Raw genomic sequence first — 18,850 nt, forward strand, 5'->3', positions numbered from 1 at the left:
TGAGGGAATCTCATCACTTGGTGTTCTGAATACTTTTTAAGTAAAACAAGCAAAAAATTGACAGGGAGAGCCACATGTAAAGTTCAGAAAAAGAACCTTAGAGATACTATGGACTCCTTCAAGTATTATATATAATTGTGAAATAAGCATAGCAAGGACAGTTGTTTGGCTCTGCATTTTTCTTACTTGTGTCTTTTTAATTCTGGAAATTCAACAACTATTTTGTGCTCAGAGATCTTTTACCCCTTTATTCCAGCAGAGAGTAATGCCATATTTCTGCAGTTTCATGCAATACTGTATCTTATTCTATATGCCACTCCTGATAAGCAAACAGTAAAATTATTTTATTTTGACCTACTTCCAAAACCCTTAACTTGTACAGAAATACCTGATGAATTAGATAGAAATATAAAAACTCAGATCTCATTTTATAGTAACAATTCCTGAAATCTTGAAGAAGCAGATTCCAGCAGATCTTCAAAAACTCAGGCTGCACCAAGCAGATTTCCTAAAGCTCAGGAATGCACTGGGGTGAGGATTTAGGCATATGGTTTCAAAGCCCAGGAATCAGCTGGAGTGAGATGAGAAAGGACCTGTCAAAGAAAAGTGGTAGGATTCTTAGAGCTTTATTCTATTAATTCAATTTAAATAAAAAGGGACAAGTATATTTTTGTCAGCTAATTAGTAGTTATATTGCTCATGACCACAATGCTAAGTGTTTTGTGAAATTTTGTATATAATTACTGTATTATTTGTTGATTCATAACAGAGGAAAGGCTGAGCAGCCATGTTCTTATTTTCTTCTACATACAATAAGGAATAAAACTGTCATCAGAAATATTATTTTGTGCTAGATGCTGGAATTTTTTTAATGACAGGTGATTACTATTGTAAATGATGCTGCAGAATCTTCCTCTTTCTCTAGGTTCTATGTAAGTTTAAGAGTGAATTTGTGGTAATATGTTCAACTTCCTACAAAATACTGGAATTAATAGATTGGATTTAGAATTTAGCTGTAATTTTATGCTTTGTTTGACTCTTTTTCCTCGTTCTTCTAGGAAAAAGCATACCTCCAAATGCAGTTCCTAACCTAACATGCTATAATCATCTATTGCAGTCCTTATTCCATAAGATATACTTTGACAGCATTTGTAATTTCTTGTAGTCTTTTGTCATCTATTCAGTACATGCCATTGTAAGGATCAAATAAATGCTGATCTTGTTTCTCTTCAACTATATTGTTCAAATAAAGGCATGCATTTCAGTCAAGGGAAACATTTGTTCCTTTTAGTCCTTGTTGGATTTGAGGGAATAGTATTTCTTTTCACAAAAAATGCTTTCTTTCAGAAGACAACAGAGCATTTTGGTTTCTATCCCTATTTCCTACTTCCAATTGAGTTTTATTTCTTTTAGCCTCGATTTCTTTGGAGTCAAAAATAGACCGGAAAGTTCCAAGGATCCAAACATCTATTTTGTTACCTGAATCTTCTGTGTTTAATGAGCAGGGGTCTGGAAGCTCTGATGCCTCTCTCGTTTGGCTGCTTTGAGTCTGATGGGATCAGCCAGCTAAAAGTGAAGGTGGAACTGGAGTCTATTTGAGTATGGAGGCAAATTTAATTAAATGGTATTGCAAACCTCTAAAGGAGAACTAGAAGAATTTGAATCAAGCATTCCAGATTAATGTTGCAGTAGGAGCTTTGAACAAGACCTTTAAAATCAGTTTCTGGATTGGCACATGGATTAAACTAAAGCCTTAAGTGAAATGAGTTCAGAATGCAATTATTGAATGCAATGAATTTCAATTTCTAATGAGTAGAAAAATGACAAATCTAGTTAAATCAAAGTGACTATTTGGTATTGTCCACAATATTCTATAGATGAGATTGAAGTTGTAACTGTTCTGTGTCACAATCACAGTCTCTACTCTCTAATCCTTTTCCCTTCATGCTCATTCTGAGTCCTATGGTGAGTCACTTACACTTGCGTAATATAAATATTTCAATCATTTAACTATGGTTATTTTTAAAGCCATTGCTGAAATAGAAACGAGTATCTCCCAGCACTGTGTATTCCTATAAGGCCCTTATAATCAGGATGATCGCTTAATTAGCATGTTTGTTTCCACTAGGGTATACCAATTAAGAGATATAACCACACTGCTGTACATTCCTATTAATGCTTTTCTACATTTAAAGTAAGATCACACATTTCAGCAGGTGTAACTTTTAATGGTAACTAAAGATTTTCCAGAGGATATTGAGTTATTTTGCCATCTGTTTCTTATGCTTATATTCTTAAATTACTAGAAACTAGACATTAGGTGGGGGGTTATTTAGAGCTTCCAGAATATTAACTTTATTTTATAGTTTTCACAGATACATTCAAGCTAATATTTTAATAAAAATATAGCTGTCCTGACTAATGATTCCACAGAAGTGCTATTTTCACAGATCTGACATCCAAGTCATTTTGTGTGCATATTGTACTAGGTAGTTACAGCAGAAATATGTATTCTAAAAAATTAATAAGTTGTATCCTTTGCTTCCTCTACTCTGAACATAGAGCTCAAAGCTTCTCCCGCCTTTTCTATTTTTAATGCTGCAAAACATTTGATTGTGTTCATTATTGCCTTGCTAAAAAAGTATACAAATAATGCAAAGTTTACATTTCTTTCCAATGAATATTGAGCAGAGCAGGGTTATCTAAATTGTTATGTGTCTTCACTGCTATTTAAATTTATTGTGTAACATTTTATATCTCACTTTAAAATCTGTTTCATACTGTGAGACTGGTTCTCTTCTAGAAGGACAAATTTCAAAAAAGGATGTTTTAAACACTCTGAAGTGTTTCATACATAAAATATTCACAGAAGTGTCCATTAACAATGTCTAATTATTCTGAAATTTGCATTAACAAAAATAACTGGAATATATTTAAAAATTGTTTTTAAATATGTGTGTACATTTTCCCAGTGCAGTGCTATAAAAAATATCCATGATTTTTGACTAGATTTCTGCTAATTGCTCTGTTATACACCTACTTAATTCATTTAGAATTATTATGTCTACAGAAGATACTATTAAAAGCACAATATTGCCAGTCTCAAGCACAATTTCTGCAATATCTGGGTGTCTCATGTGTCTTCCATTTTAGGTCTGAGTCTTGAGCAATCACAGTATGTTTTGTAGTCTTATTTTTTTAGCAATTGCAGCATTACAACTGCTAGAAGGCATTCCAAACCATTCTCTTAAATAATAACAGCTTAGTGGGCAGTTCTGATCACTCTTCTATTTTTGTAATGGGTGTGATGCTGAGTTAAAGTTAGTAGCAATTTTCATAAATTCACAACTCCAGGAGCTGATATTTCAAGAAGAAACAGAAAATAAAGAATTGTGTGACACAATTGGTTCTGCTTCTCTTTCCATAGTACCTTTCAACTGAAACAGATTTATAAAAATAAAATTCCCTTTTCCATTCAATTTCCCAATAGCTTTTGATTTATTTTACTCTTTTTGTGAAGTACATATATGTGCTGAGGACTACATAGTCATTTTTCTGTAAAGCCTGTCACTGTAAAACTGGTTTTGCTTGCTGTTTTGCCAAACTAAAAGTATTAATTTTGGACCAGAAGAAGTTTTCCCTTAAATTTGGATTACATTGATTTCTTCCAGATATATATTTAAAAAAAGGAACATTGTTTCTCAGAACAAATCAGAGTGAATGATTTTTGGGGGTTTTGGGGTGCGTTAAGGACTTCTGGGTTTTTGGTTTTGTTTTGGTTTCTTTTGTGCAAGAATTTCACAAAAATATTCTGGTACAGATAGAGAAGCAAAGACTTACTATTTGGCTGGGGGGAATGCTAAAACCAAGCATTCTGCATCAGGTCTGACTCTCTCCAAACAGAGAGAGATTTTCTTTCCAAAATATTCACATGTGAATGCTCACTAGAGCCTTGACACAAGTAAACAGCCTTACTCCAGGAGGTTTCCTTTTCCATCAAGATCTCAGTCTCAGAGCTGCATGACCTGGATAAGATTTTACCTACAGATAAAGCTCAGACAGTCAATCTTCTGTCTAATTCCCAATCCCTAACTCCATAGAGAAAATATTTTGGGACTCAATGAAGAAATTAGTATGTATCAAAAACATTTCACCTTTACATTTTTAATCTAAACAGACTGGTAGTTCAGGGCAATAGTGATTTGAATTGGTATTAATTTCCAAATTAAGAATCCTAAACATAGGCACCCTTTGGTAAGGATACACAGTAAGTAATTGACCTTCAGTTAACAGAATTAACAGCAATCTAGGGCTCAGCTCAGTTGCTTAGGCATTGTCATCTAGTGCCAATAGAAGCAGTCCCTGTTTTCCCAATAAGCCCACAACCACAGAGCTATGAAACTTTCTTAAATCCTGTGTTATTACTCTCATCCCCATATCAAATGTCAATTGAATGGTGCCTCTGATCTTTATGTGTGTCAGAACACAAAGAGTGATTCAGGTCATCCTAAAGCAAACACCAAGCAGCAGTCTGTTTAAGCTCAGGCTTTTCCTAGTTCTTGGTCTCTACTTCTCCAGGATATATTGTCATGCAAATAATTCAATTTTAAACAGGCATAGAATCCTTTATAATTATGCCTTATTCAATTGCTGCTTGTCATGTCAAACACAGGCCAAAAAATGAAGGATAAGACACCAAATGGGAAAGAGCCAGCATATATTTTCTAAGAAGAATGGATTCAGCAGCATTCACAGTGGAAAAAAAAAAAAAAGACATAAAACACCATCCTTGCAGACAAATAATTTGTTATAGGCTTATAGTGATAATTTTTTGTTCTGCAAACTTTTCAGAATGGTTTTCAAATGCAATTTGTAATGAAAATAACACAGGAAGATATATTAATTCTGATGGTTTCAAGGTGCATCCTATTCTAAAGTTCTTCAAAATCATACACGTCACAGTCTGTAAAAATGCCCAAACCAAAGCCACACAGATAAGGCACACTGGAGCATAGAATAATTTCTAGTATTTAATAATACATAGGGAAGAAACACACGAGTGGCTTCTATTCATAAATTAAATGAGAATCTGAGTTCTACAGCTTCAGTTTCCCACAAGTCTAATTCCTCTGATCACAAAATTTTTGAGATGAGAGACTCAATGTGAACACAAATAATATATGGAATGTAAGATAATGTCTCCCACTAAAGACTGAAACTGGAAGACTGATACAAAGATTCAGTGTGGACATGTTGTGTTGAATCTGAATTGTTGTGCCCTGGCAGCCAGGAGGGCCAACCATGTCCTGGGGGCCATGAGGCACAGCATGTCCAGCCGGACAAGGGAGGGGATTGTCCCGCTCTGCTCTGAGCCAGGGCGGGCTCACCTCCAGTGCTGGAGGCAGTTTTGGGAACCACAATATAAAAAAGACATTAAACTATTAGAGAGCGTCCAAAAGAGGGCCAAGAAGATGGTGAATGGCCTTGAGAGGAATCCGTATGAGGAGTAGCTGAGGTCAATAGATTTGTCTATTTTAGGGGAAACCTCATTGCAGTCTACAGCTTCCATGTGAGGGAAAAAGGAGGGCCATCTTCACTCTTGCGACCAGTGATAAGACTCATAGGACTCAAGGCAACAGCATGAAACAGAGTCAGAGGATGTTTAGGTTGGATATCGGGAGAAGATTCTTCGCCTAGAGGGTGATTGTGCACTGGAATAGGCTCCCCAAGGAAGTGGTCAGGCTCCAAGCCTGTGAGAGCTCAAGGAGTGTTTGGACAATGCTCTTGGGCACATGGTGTGACTGTTGGATGTCCTGTGCAGGGACAGGAGTTGGACTCAATGATCCTGATGGGTTCCTTTCACTTGGCATACTTTGTAATTATGATAATGCCTCCAAAACTGGGACAGATTTCTGTATTTTTACTAGCAAAATAATCTGATTGACAAAAATTGCTATGCTAAGGCATATGACGCTGCCTTTTGAGGAGTAATTTCTAGTGAACTATTGTTCTGTATGAAGTCAATATTTTGGTATGGATTTGTAACCTGAAATTAATTATTCACAGGATATGAGAATGATTCATCTGTGTAACTACTACTTGGAAGGGAAATTTTGGGAATTTCCTCAAGGAGTTTTAAAGCAATTCATAGTAGTATAGAAATGCAGTTTTTTCCTACCTTTTCAACAGAAATTAATAAAAAACAGATATTTTCATCTACTTACTATACCACAACCTCCAGCAAGTATTCATCTGCTCAGTTGATTCTGTTTAGAATTCACATGTTGATGTCTTCAAATATGTTTAAAACTGCTTGTTGATTTTTTAAGTTTGTCACCATCAACTCCAGTATTTACATGAGTAACAGAAGTTTACCTTAAAGATTATTCGTATTTGGCTTTTTAGGTAACTTTGGTTTCTATTACTTCAATAAGGAACAATATTAATATCTGCCTACACAGAGAAGATAGATGGAACTGAGCCAAATTATCCATAATAAGACAATTCCTACTTAGAATGACTATGATTCCAACAACAGCTGTTAAATATTTTTCTTGTTTCTTATTTGAATGGTTGGATTCAGCTTCTAGGTACTGACTCTGGATATAAGAAAAGCAAATGCCTTGAATGGTTAAGGAACCTGATAATCACTAATATTTTTTTTCCCACTGAAATACAACTACACTATAATCAGCTGACATTTCCATCTTCTTCTTACAAGCACTGAAGCCTGCTTTGCAAAAGCATGAAGACTTTCACCATTCACAGGGGTTTTTTTTGTGGCACTTTGCTGAATTCTTTGCAAATGGTTCACTTTTGCAGCATTATTTCAAGAACACAGGAATTGTGAGTGGCATTCCAATATTAAAACCTCTCTAAATCTTACAAGACAAATTTCGGTGTCTTGCTTCTGCTCTTCCCATTAGTCTTTTTGCCACAGCATCTCACTGACAAGAGACATTAAGCCATTTGTCCACTATGGCTCTTATTTCCTCTCTGGAATCTTGATTTTTACTAGACAGCTCTGTCTTCTGTATAAATTTCCTGCACCACTTACTACAAGACATTTGATTTCTTATTTGATTCTGTTGAATCTGGCTGTGCGTAAATGGTCCCATTTTACTCAGAAATCATTCATCAACTCTATTTCTGCATCTTCATCTTTATTACAAATTGCTCCAATCTGTTCAACATCCATCAGTTTTATCCATGATTTCTGTTCTTTTTTTTTCTGAACCATTTCTAGGTTTGCTGCATAAGGGTTGGATATTAAATAACCTAATATTTGTGGAGGTCCAGTGGAAAGCTTAGTGCTTGCTCCCCATTGGCACATACTGTTTTGATGTCCATTCATTGGATTTTCCGAGGTGATCTGTTGATATCATGTAGTGTTATTCATGTAGAGTTCTGGGTCACACTGTGTCCTATGCCTATCATGGTCAAAATATAAAATATCTCTGTTTTTACTTTTCCTAGACAAATATTTTATTCATCAAACACTACAGTCAGTTTATTTGACTAGATCTGAGGTATATAAAATTATTTTGGCTAGCATTAACTGTATTCCTACTACTGAATTTTTTATCAGTGAATTTTATACCAGCATTTCCACTATTGCTTAGGACTGATATAAGGCTTACCATGACTATGGCAGATTAACAATTAATCAAACTGCTGGAATTTTCTTGTTTGGAGATTTATTAAAATGAACATCAGAGAAGCAGACATTTCCTCAGCCAATTTTTAAGGACTCTTGAATATTATCTTAATTGAATATATTTATTCATGGTAGATGATGCTTGAAGTTTAGCAGCATGAAGTGCTGTGATTTTCCATCACTTTTATATCCTAAAATGTAAAATATACTCTCATTTTTTTTTCTGAGAAATGAAGTCACTACCTCACAGGGAGACAAGATAAAGGCATCAGGTCCTCACAGCAGGAACTAGGCTCTGTTGCTGCCACAAAGATGAGAATTTAACTTGACTGGAGTAGGACAGCAGTTTTAAGTTACTCTGAAAGCATCTCTGGAAACAACAAGAAGTCTCAGTTTTTCAGCAGTATCTTGTTCAGTATTACCATTTTCCTAAGTTTGGAACCATAACCTCATCCCTTCCTCACTTAGCACTTTCTGAATTGATAATAGACAATCCCTGACATTTTGCTATCATTGCAGAGCTAGTTTATCCTTCATTTTTTTGTGTTTCATTTTCTTGGTTGCTATACTAAGCAGGGATACTTATAATGAATATGCTCTCTTTTTCATTTATTGAACAACTCCTAGTAATGATTTTGTCATACCTAGCTTGCAATGAATACTGCTTTAAGATGGTTATCTCAGTCAAATAATTATTCTGGTATCTTTACGTTTCCTTATCAGTTTTCAAAATTTCATCCTTTCTAATTATTATTTTGCTGACTATTGTCTGTTGTAATCTATGTTTCTCATCTATATAATAAATATATGTATAGATAAAATAATACTTATGTACATCTACTATCTTAGGTTTATGAAATAAATATAAGATGATTATATAGATAGATAGATAGATAGATAGATAGATAGATAGATAGATTCTATTTCTATCTTCTGTCTTGCCTTGTTTTGCTAATGAACTTTTACAAAACATTGTTCTTCATTATTATGGAACCATACTTCTTTGTGTGCCAACTCATCCTTCTCAAAAGCTCCCTATATTCATCCATATTTCTCTCACAGTCTATCACCATTGCTTCCTTACAGACAATTCCTATCATACTTCTCATACTCCTTTAAAAAAAATCTATTTATAGTGTCTGACAGAAGATCTTGAATGCTGAAAGGTGATAATATTAGAAGACTAGTACTACTAATAGTATAAACTATTATCTTCTTTCCTCTGGAGTACAGCTCCCAAGATCACTTAAGATGTTATTTCTGATGAAAACCCCCAAAACACAAATTGAGGGAAAGATGTTTCCCTGCTTTTGTAAGTTTACATGTAAATAAGTAAGTTTACATAATAAATAAATAAATAGACAGTTATTTTGGACTGGGAATCCCAGTCTAAAGACTTTATTTCAGCTTTATGACACAAGGCAGGCCCTGATGAGCTATTTGCACTCTGGTTTCTCTGTTACATAGTGCATAAAATGATAAAGGCTAAGTGCAAGGGCTCAACAACTCCCAGTTTTGCAAAAAAATCTAAATTCTTAAATTTTTCTAAGTTCTAGTGAACTGAAGGAGGAAAATAATATGGAAAATAGTAAAAAGTGGCACTAGCCAGATTTATTAATAAAATGTATGGCTTTGGAAAACTAAGAAGTTTTGTCAACAAATGTATTGCCAACTGAGAAAAAAAAATTGACATGGACTGTACGCTCTTTGAGGGGCTGATTCCAATGATGGAAATTAGTTTAGTTTTTGAGAAGTATTGTGCTGTTGAGTAATTGGTTTATATTTTGTTTAAGTAATAAAGAAATCCATTTTACCTAGGCTTGTGCAAATATATTTAGAATAGAATGTATATCCTTGATGGCTATTTAGGAAAATGTAATCAATTTGTTACATTCAGATCATTTTTTGTACTGAATCGATGGATCAGTAGATAAAGCTTCAATTACAGTCACAGAATTGTCATTTTAATTGGAAAATTACATAGGCAGTGTTCACTATGACCAGAAAAAATTAGACTAATGAAAGCAACAACTAAGCCATTTTTGAGATTATGCACTGGTACTAATTAAAGAAAGCATCTTTTTCATTATAGCTGCTAGAATGTCTTTCAGGGGCTGCATTATGAAGACTGCCTTTTGATGGTCTGGGAAATACAGACTAGAGGCAGGAAGCTAACATTTGGCCCACATTCTGGGTTGTGTCTATTATTTGACAAGGGAATTTTAGAACTATCAGCTAGTGAGCAGAACTGCTTGAGTTAGATGCTTTACAAATTTAGGAGAGAAGAAATTTAATGCCTTAGTGCAAAAATAAATATTTGAACACTTTAGAGGTAAAAAAATGGTTTCAGTTTTCCAAAAATATCTAAGGATTCTGTAACCCAACTCCCATAAATGTTGGTGCCCCTAGGCAGCTTTGTAGAATATCTAGCATAGTAGTAGTGTTATGTCTTAGAAATTTTAAGAGAAAGTGAGACACACAAAAACAGGCAAGATCCTCTTATGGCATATGGATTGGTTACCTGTGCTTACACGTTTAGCATAGCCCAACTACATCAAGACTCTGCAGTCTTGAAGAGATCACTTTTGTATTTTTAACACCTACAGTAAAAAAAATTGAAGTTCGAGAAACTGTAAACATTGGCAACTTGATCTAAAGTTATTTAAGATATAGGTGACTTTAGTGACTTCATTCAATATAATACCCCAGGAGAAATTACACTGTCTTTGGTGAAACAGTTACACACATGCATTCTAGATTGTATAATACTGATATAAGTCAAGTCATACTCCAAAACTTGGAGTCTGGGAGGATAGATGAAAATAAGATGACATTTAGAGATGTATGGTATTTCTATTTGGAAACTTTTATGTTTTGGTAATATTTTGATTTTAGAAAAAATCTGAAATGCAAACAGAAGATGAACTAAAGATGGCAAATGCATCTTAAAATTGGGACATCAGATGAGACTTTCTCCCTATCAAGGAGGTAAGGACTACCTGAACAGTACCTCCCTGTTGATACCATGTTAGCTTCATAGTCAATGTTATAAATTGACCTGTGTGGTCAACTGCTTACTTTTTCTTGCTCAGATTGGGGCTGTACCTGGCTTTCTGAACAGAAGGTAAAATAAGGTTGTGATCCACAGAGAACCTAGTTTCTCTTTGTATATTTTCAACACTGCAATCAAGAGTTGCTACAGACCTGTGTGGATCTGCTCTTTAACATGCAAAGAATGTCAGCAACATAGTGAAAATTGTAGCAGTAAAGGTGTTTAATACTAAAAAGTTGCTGGGAAGGAGATTCCATTTTCATCAAAAACACTGCTAGATGGATGTTCAGGAGATATGGAGTGGTAAGAGGCAGGTTTTCCATACCAAAAATATGAAGAATGCATTCTTTGTGTTTTTGCAGTAAGAGAAAGAAGGTTCTGCTTTTATGAGTGTCTGTGAAAGCAGCTTCTTTCTGCATGCTGCTCATTCCAGTTCTGTCTACTTATCATTTATGACAACAAACATAATGGACCTTCTAAGCTTAGAATTTACCTTTTTACTTTTCTGTTTTCTGCATCCTGAAGTTCATGAAGCTCCTCTTGGAAATAGAATATTTGTACTGTTAAAATTTTCTCATCTTCTTCTCCTCAGCCTAACTGTTCTACCTCTGTTCCCTGTGATATTATAGAATTGCTATGAGTAGGACTTTGTCATAGGAATTCTTCCCTTTACAACACTTATTGTGTAAACAGAAATTAAGATTTCTAGGAAAAGCAAGTACAATTTATGCTTTAGACAGTTAAAACTGCCTACGGGAAATTAATTTATCCCCATCTACATGAGATGTCCTAACACAGTGTTAGATAAGTCACCTAGAGCTTCCAAATGATTGTATGTTTTTAGTCTCCACAAAAATTTCATATCTGTTTTTCAGAAACACCATGTCCCTACATCTGTTATTCAACTGAACACAATTTGTGCTTTGGGCAAATAATGTGGTGATGCAATAGGCTGTGAAACAAATCAGGCCATCTTCACTTAGGGAATTCAAAATGACCACAATCTTTAAAAAAAAAAAAAAAATCATGGATCTTACCACCTTGTCTATTAAAAATGAATAATTATATTTCATGTCACAAAAATACCAAGAAGATTAATAAATTATTCCTTTGATACATTCAAACACTACAGCAGTGTCATGGCAAAACTCATGAGAATATTAATAATTCTGTATTCAGAGAGTCAATTAAATCATATGCAGTAAACAAAGCCTGGTGCCGAGCCCTGAACAAAGGGAGTGGAATGAGAGCCTGAGCTCTTTCTCATATGCTGAGCATGAGCTTTCCCAAGCAGTAAAAAAATCTGAGAGACGGTCAGAAATGGTACAGTGTTTAATGAAAAAAATGATGTATGCCCTGCATTATTATCAGCATTAATTCTGACATTTCCTAAGTTTAGATTTCTTGGCTTTTAACCCCAGTCTTCTCTAATGTATTTTGGATGCATTCTGGCAAAAGTAATCCTAAATGCTTTAGTCAGTGTAGTCCTACTGTAGTCCTACCAGGCTGCACAAAAACACTGAGGCAATGACTGTCCTTAAGATGTTTGCTGTATAAATAGATGCAGTTTTATGAGAGTGCTTTTCATATTTAGGATTTTTTTTTAATAAGAACAATGTTTGGGTTTTTTTCTCTTCTAATGCTTTCAAAGTGGCATAGAGATGAGGGCAGCCAAGTGTCTCCACCAAAACAGCTTTCTAAAGGATTGGCTTACAGTGGGATTCTCAGTCAGAGGTCATGGTGTTACAGCCACCCTGCCCTGATCATGTTGCTGAAAGGGAAACGAGTCTCCTCTAAATCCTAGATAGACAGGGCAGGGTCCTGGCAGTGGAAGAGAAGGTTCTGGTACAAAAAAGATTGTGTTTTTCTGAGCTATAAACAATTGAATCTCACGCGTTTTAGTGCAGACATTTGAATGTTGCTGGAGAAATATTTTCTGTAGGATTCACAAATTCCACCTAGCCTTTACAGACAGCCCTTAGCCGAATATTTTGTGCACACAAACTGAGCAGTCTTATTCTTGCTGATTGATTTTCAAATTGATATTGACTTTCCAATTCACATTCCCCTCACTGAGTACCTTCCATTCATCCATCTATCGTATTTCTAGCATGCTCATCACTGTAGCCTGTCAAAGCCTTACATAAATCATCTGAGGCATAATCATATGGCAGATACCTATGCAAATGATCATTCTGTTTGCCAGTCCCTATAATCTAGTAACTTTCAAAAGCACAAAAAACTCTAATCCCTTCCTTTCTCTTGGCATTTTGCTATACAATCTATTCATCTTGATCTATTTGCCTATTTTAACCTTCCTTTAGCCTTCCTGTTTTCTTTACTGGGAATAAAAATCATACTTTAGCTGAAACAGAGCTGATGAACATTATAACAGTCGTCATGCAATCCAAAGCAAAACATCATGTGTTACAATACTGAACTGTAGAGCAATACATAGAACAGTCCATCTAGACTGAATTTATGTAAATCAGCTTAAAATATGCTTTTGGAACAAAAGAAAAAAAAATAAAACACACAAAACAACCAACCTCTTCCAGACTTGCAGTTAATAATTTTTCCTGTAAGAATGAATTAAACTTGCAACAAAAAGAATGCAATGTTGTTGCAGTATTTGTGATAAATTGCTACAAATTCAATTTCAAGAATAAAACATAGAAGATATGAGAAAAACATGTGTGTTTTTGAATTGCAGTGCATTTTTTACATTAGAATGACATTAAAAAATGGAATTACATATTTCCTGGTGTGGAATTTTACTGAGCATTTTTTTGTTTATGCACTAAAAAAAATTAATAAACAGAACAGCCATTTGAAAAATAAATAGAGCTAGTTAAGAAAAATATCTTTCTTCTCAATGTCATAGGTAACCATGAATATTTGGTATTTTTCTGTTTCTTTCAACAAATAAGTGTTACAATTTAATACAGATATTTTTCTTACAATGTCCTTCCAATGCACTTCCTTCCTTTGGAGGAAAAAATAAGTGTTTCCCAATGTTTGTCCAATTTTGAGAATTTTTACACCAAATTTTTCAAATTTTAAATTTCAATTAGTATACATTTTAAATTATTTTCCTAAGCCAGTAGGTAGTCATGAGTATTTCCTACTACAATGAATTTAAAAAACATTTCAGAAAACTAAGTGCACTTTTTCCAAACAGGGACAAAGACCCACTCGTAAAATGAAAGTATGTGGATCTTAACTTTACCATTTAAAATTCTATAGTGTTCTCTCATCTTTATAAAAGGAGCATATCTTAAAAATAAAGTAAGCTATAGCAGTGATAATGTAATCGAAATTAAACTTAAAAATCGCGTAAGCTTGAGGAAAAAAAGGTAGTAAAAAAAGAAAGAAAATACATTATATCTACTTAATTATTTTCATTGCTAAATTTACTAACAAGAAGTAACCAAAATATCTACAGATGTCCTGAAACTGCTTCTTCAGTTGGAACATGAAAGCCCCAAAATTCCTTCATTTTTTAACTGTTTGTCAAGTTTGTAGTGAAAGGTGGTAGTTTTTTTGCCATCAAATAACCTTTCTGTTACCCAATGGTAGAACACTTGAAGCATTGTTAAAAATTTTATTTTCCATCACAGACAGAAATACTTAGTCTGATATGTATTTGTTGCATGGATCCTACAGTAAAAAGCCATTGTCTAATTAATTGCCAGCTGTTACAGCAACAAAATTATCACATTTCCTATTTGTGCTTTCACCAAACTCTAAAAGTAGGCTGCCTCTCAAAGGGACTGGGTGTGTGGGAAAGTGACTGCCCCTATAGAAGAGAAGAACTGGTGCAGGGCAGAGAGAGACTGCCCTAAGAAGGGTCAGTCTCTGCTCTCTGCCCTGGGAATTATCCCTGACTGCTTTAATCTGCCAATTGCTGGCACCAACAGCAATCAGTGGGAAGGGAAACTTGCCCTGTGTGGCATATCTGCCGTTTTTCTCTTCATTTATGTAACAGAAAAAACCCTGACTTGGCTTTTCATCCTGAAGTGGAAAAATTCCATTTTCCCCTATGTTTCTGATAAGCTTTAACCCAAAGAACTGGGTTAAACTCAGAAAGGAACTGTTGGTCCAGAAACTGAAGGATGAAAGTTTCAGTCATTTTTTTCTTAGAGTTGTTTCATCTAAGACATATCAAACTTGCCTCCTGTTCAGCAACCTGATCTTTCCATTCCTGATTTTAGGAATAATTTCTCTTGTACTTTTTTAAAGGAGGTATATAAATCTTCACAAGGGTCTTGGGTCCTATCTCAAGTTGGATACCTTTATCCTTGAGTAGACCACAGTTGTACAGACTAGCTATATCAAAAACCAGTGATGAATAAAGGGTTCTTATGACAGCCATGTTTATTTATTTCTAATAAAAGTATTTATTCAACTACAGTCAGTCCTACCTGACTACCCTGTGGGACTTCTCTGAGGATGTACTTAGGGCTCTGCAAGATCAGGACTCATACCTTCATGAAATGAGTGAAATTGTTCTCCTGATGACACAGGACATTTTTCAGATAATGTTTTGTTAGTTGCAAGTTCAAGTATTTTTATTTCTGTTTTGGTGCATTTTTAATATTTGTCACTTTCATTCCAGTTGAAGGACACTTCTTCAATGATGTTGCTAAATTTGTTAGGTAGGTGCATTTTTGATATGTGGTATTCTTGTGTAAAATTAATTTATCTATATTCAATGAGAATTTCTGACATGAAGCATCACAGATACTGACAAATGATTGATTAGATCTGACAGAAGAAAATGAAGTATACTTGACATAAAGCATCTATACTGCACTGTCAATACTTTGCTGTGCAGCTAGGAAGATAATTTATCTATTTTCAACCTTCTTCATTTATTTCCCCTTTACAATTATAAATAAACTTCAAATGTTTCTCTTTGTTTTGCTTCACCTTTCTCTGCTCCTACTGTTGCTGCCCTACCATGCTCTGTACTGAGGTTTTTGAAATATATGTTCAGAATTTACTAACCCTGCCCAAAATTTATTCCCTTACACAGTGAGAAATGGAAAATATTTAGTTAAGCTCCAAAATACTCAACATTTCATGAAAAATGAAAAAAAAAAGTCTAGCTGAAAAAAGTTTACAATATTTGCCAAAATATTTGTATTGCACACATTGATAGATAGACATTAACTTTGTATCAGACACTGCCCAATATTGCTTCTATGGAAACAAACTCCTCAAAACAATACATTTGTTTAGAATTACATCCAATATTAATAGGCAATGAGTGTGTGGGCTCTAGGAACTTAAAGTATCTTGTTTTTTTCTCTGAATTTCCTGAGTTTATTGCACACACCTTATTACCTCACACCTTGTTTTATTGTCAAGTTCTGTTGCAGAGCATAATTAAATCAATAAGTATATGGGCATGACACAATGTTCTGTTAAGTTTCAAGCTGAGGAAATATCAATTGACTACAAGCTATTTGCAGAAAAAGAAAAAACTTTTCTTAAGGACACAACTCTCATAGCCTAAAACGCTATCACCAAGTTTATCTTAGGTATGGTTGGCTGCATCTGTAATGGTTAACTAGCTTCAAAAAAGACCCTAAGGTCTAGATTTCTGGCTGTAAAGATTTAGAACAGAGCCATTCCCATTTTTGCATCAAAATAAATAGATTTAGATTTTTATTTTTTAATTGTAGAGAGACTTCAATTGTAAAGCTTTTTTTTCCCTTCACATTTATTTTTTGTTTCATCTTTGTTTTTATTTTCTTTTTTAATGCATATAATCTTTCATCAGTCATTTCTTGGGCATAATACAGCGAGATTTAGATGCAGAACTACCACTAAACTAGTGGGAATTGCCAATTAAATCTAAGGCACAATATTGAGAGTCTATTTATCTAAGCACAGCTTCAAGTGTTTCCATATGGTGGAAAAAACTCCCTGAACCTGAGTGATATTTAAATTTGTACAATATAGCACTAGGAAAATACAGATAAAACTTCGTTGCTTTATTTAGAACATCATTATCCCCAGCAGGATGACTGCCTGCTCTCCTGGGACAGGAGTTTAAGATCAAGTCTGAGCATTCAGCTTTCCTAGGTAAACAGGTCTCATGTATAATTGATGTTGATAGCATTAAATGAAGCACTCATTGTCTCTTTTTTTTACTACCTGACTTCAGAATCACACTGACTGCAAACAATGAAAAAATCGAGTAACCAACTCCCCTAGATTGGTTAATTGCTTCAGAGGGTGTGAATGGAAAAGTAAAGGCACTTCCAGTAGCATCAACAAACCTAATATAGATTGGCACCAACTGGAAATAGTAATTTGACAAAATGAAGACTTTTCACTGTAAAAGCAAAAATTCCCATGTATCCATCCAGAGAATTAGTCTCAAGAAATTCAACAAGTTTGGTAGGTTCCTTCTGTAGCAAAATTACTGAAATTTACAGTTGACTTGGATTTCTGTGAAGACCAAAAAATGCTTACATTCTTTTTTGTTGGATAAATATTCCAGGATAAATAGCTGACAGCCCTAAAGAGAAGCAATTTTGAATTCATTTCTATTATTCACATCTTTTTAGACTTGTCAAAAAGTTTCATTTGACGGTTTTAAAAAGGAATTCTGATTTTCCATTTTTTGAAACAATTTTAGCATGAAAACTGTGGTATAAACATTTATTAAAAGTGGTGGGAAATTAAATGTTTCAGAATTATTTAAATTCTGACCAAAAAAATCTTTTTTACTTTCTGTTACACCTCAGTTAGAAAATGTTCCAATACCCTTCTGCTTTTGCTGGGTGGAAAGTTGTCTCCTTGCAATTCTATGTTCATGACAATAACTGCATATAAACTAAAAGCATTCTCAAAAAAATATTACATTACTTTCAGATCAGCATTTCCAGTCCCTGTTAATGGTAAAACCATAAATATATGTTATTAGCTGCAATCTAACTTAAAGATTTTACAATATGAGACTGTGCCAGGTGCAAAAGGACTGTAAGGATAAAGATTTTTTGACATATCACAGAAAAAATGAAACTGAGAAAGCTTCTTCAGGTTTCCCTGTAAAAAGAATCATTAAATAGAAAATCCTTAAGGAAGTTTCTTCTCCCAGCCATTCCTACTCGAGTATTAAAAGAAGAAAATTGTCTTGTACATCTCCACATACTTCATGCATAGTATACCAGTGTGGGAACACTACTCCTTGTACTACAGAGAATTCCTGTTAATTACACACAGTTCAAGTGTTAATTGAAGTACTTTAGTGCTTCATTTGTACTCTAGAGTCTCTGGCTGCATCCATTTGAACTCCCTGTCTACTTAAGAGGAAGCATTGAAGCCTTCAATGAAAACTAGAAGTCTAGAGGTAAGACTAAAAACAAGTAGTAAAGAAAAAGAAAAGGGTGGGAGGGAGGAAGGCAAAAGAAAGACTAAAAAAAATTGAAAAAAAAAAGCACCCTGGTCTCTTTAGCTTTTGAAAATTTGGAATCTGTCAGTCTCTAGAAAGTTAAACTTAGAGCTCTGATCATGAAATATCAAAGCAGCAAAGTTACCACTCAAGATACCACAACAAAATTATTGTATTCTCAGCTATAATGGATAATACTTTCAATTAGACTAAAAGGAAGAGATGGAAAAAATGTACAATGTTTTGAGAAAACTTCTTCAAATCACCTCTTTTTCCAGTTATACCAATAGATTTAATAAATAATAAAAAAATTACCTCCATCTTTTTTGTGCCTGTTCTTAGACCACCACAGTTACAAACAGACTGCTACTACTGAAGGATAGCAGTAAGAAATGTGAGCCAAGACTCCCTATAATTCCAGTGGTATCATTTATAATAAGAAGCACAAGATATTAAAAATGCAACTATATCAGAAGTTCCAAAAATCGGTTTTATTTAAATGTAAATTAATAAACTCTTCTTTCCTCCAATCTAACAGAATTGCATAGTCCACTGATTTTAATTAAGATGGGAAAACTGTTTTGATAAAAGAAATGACCCCAACATGTGCTCAAAACTTCAAATGAAACTACATATGAAGTGAATGGAAGAGAAAAATTATAGCTAAAGTTAACTTTTCCTCTGTGCTGTTTTTATACTTTTTTCTTTTTCTTTCCTTTTCTCTTTCCTTCTT

The sequence above is a fragment of the Vidua chalybeata genome, chromosome 3 (assembly GCF_026979565.1).
Source record: "Vidua chalybeata isolate OUT-0048 chromosome 3, bVidCha1 merged haplotype, whole genome shotgun sequence".
Lineage (NCBI taxonomy): Eukaryota > Metazoa > Chordata > Aves > Passeriformes > Viduidae > Vidua > Vidua chalybeata.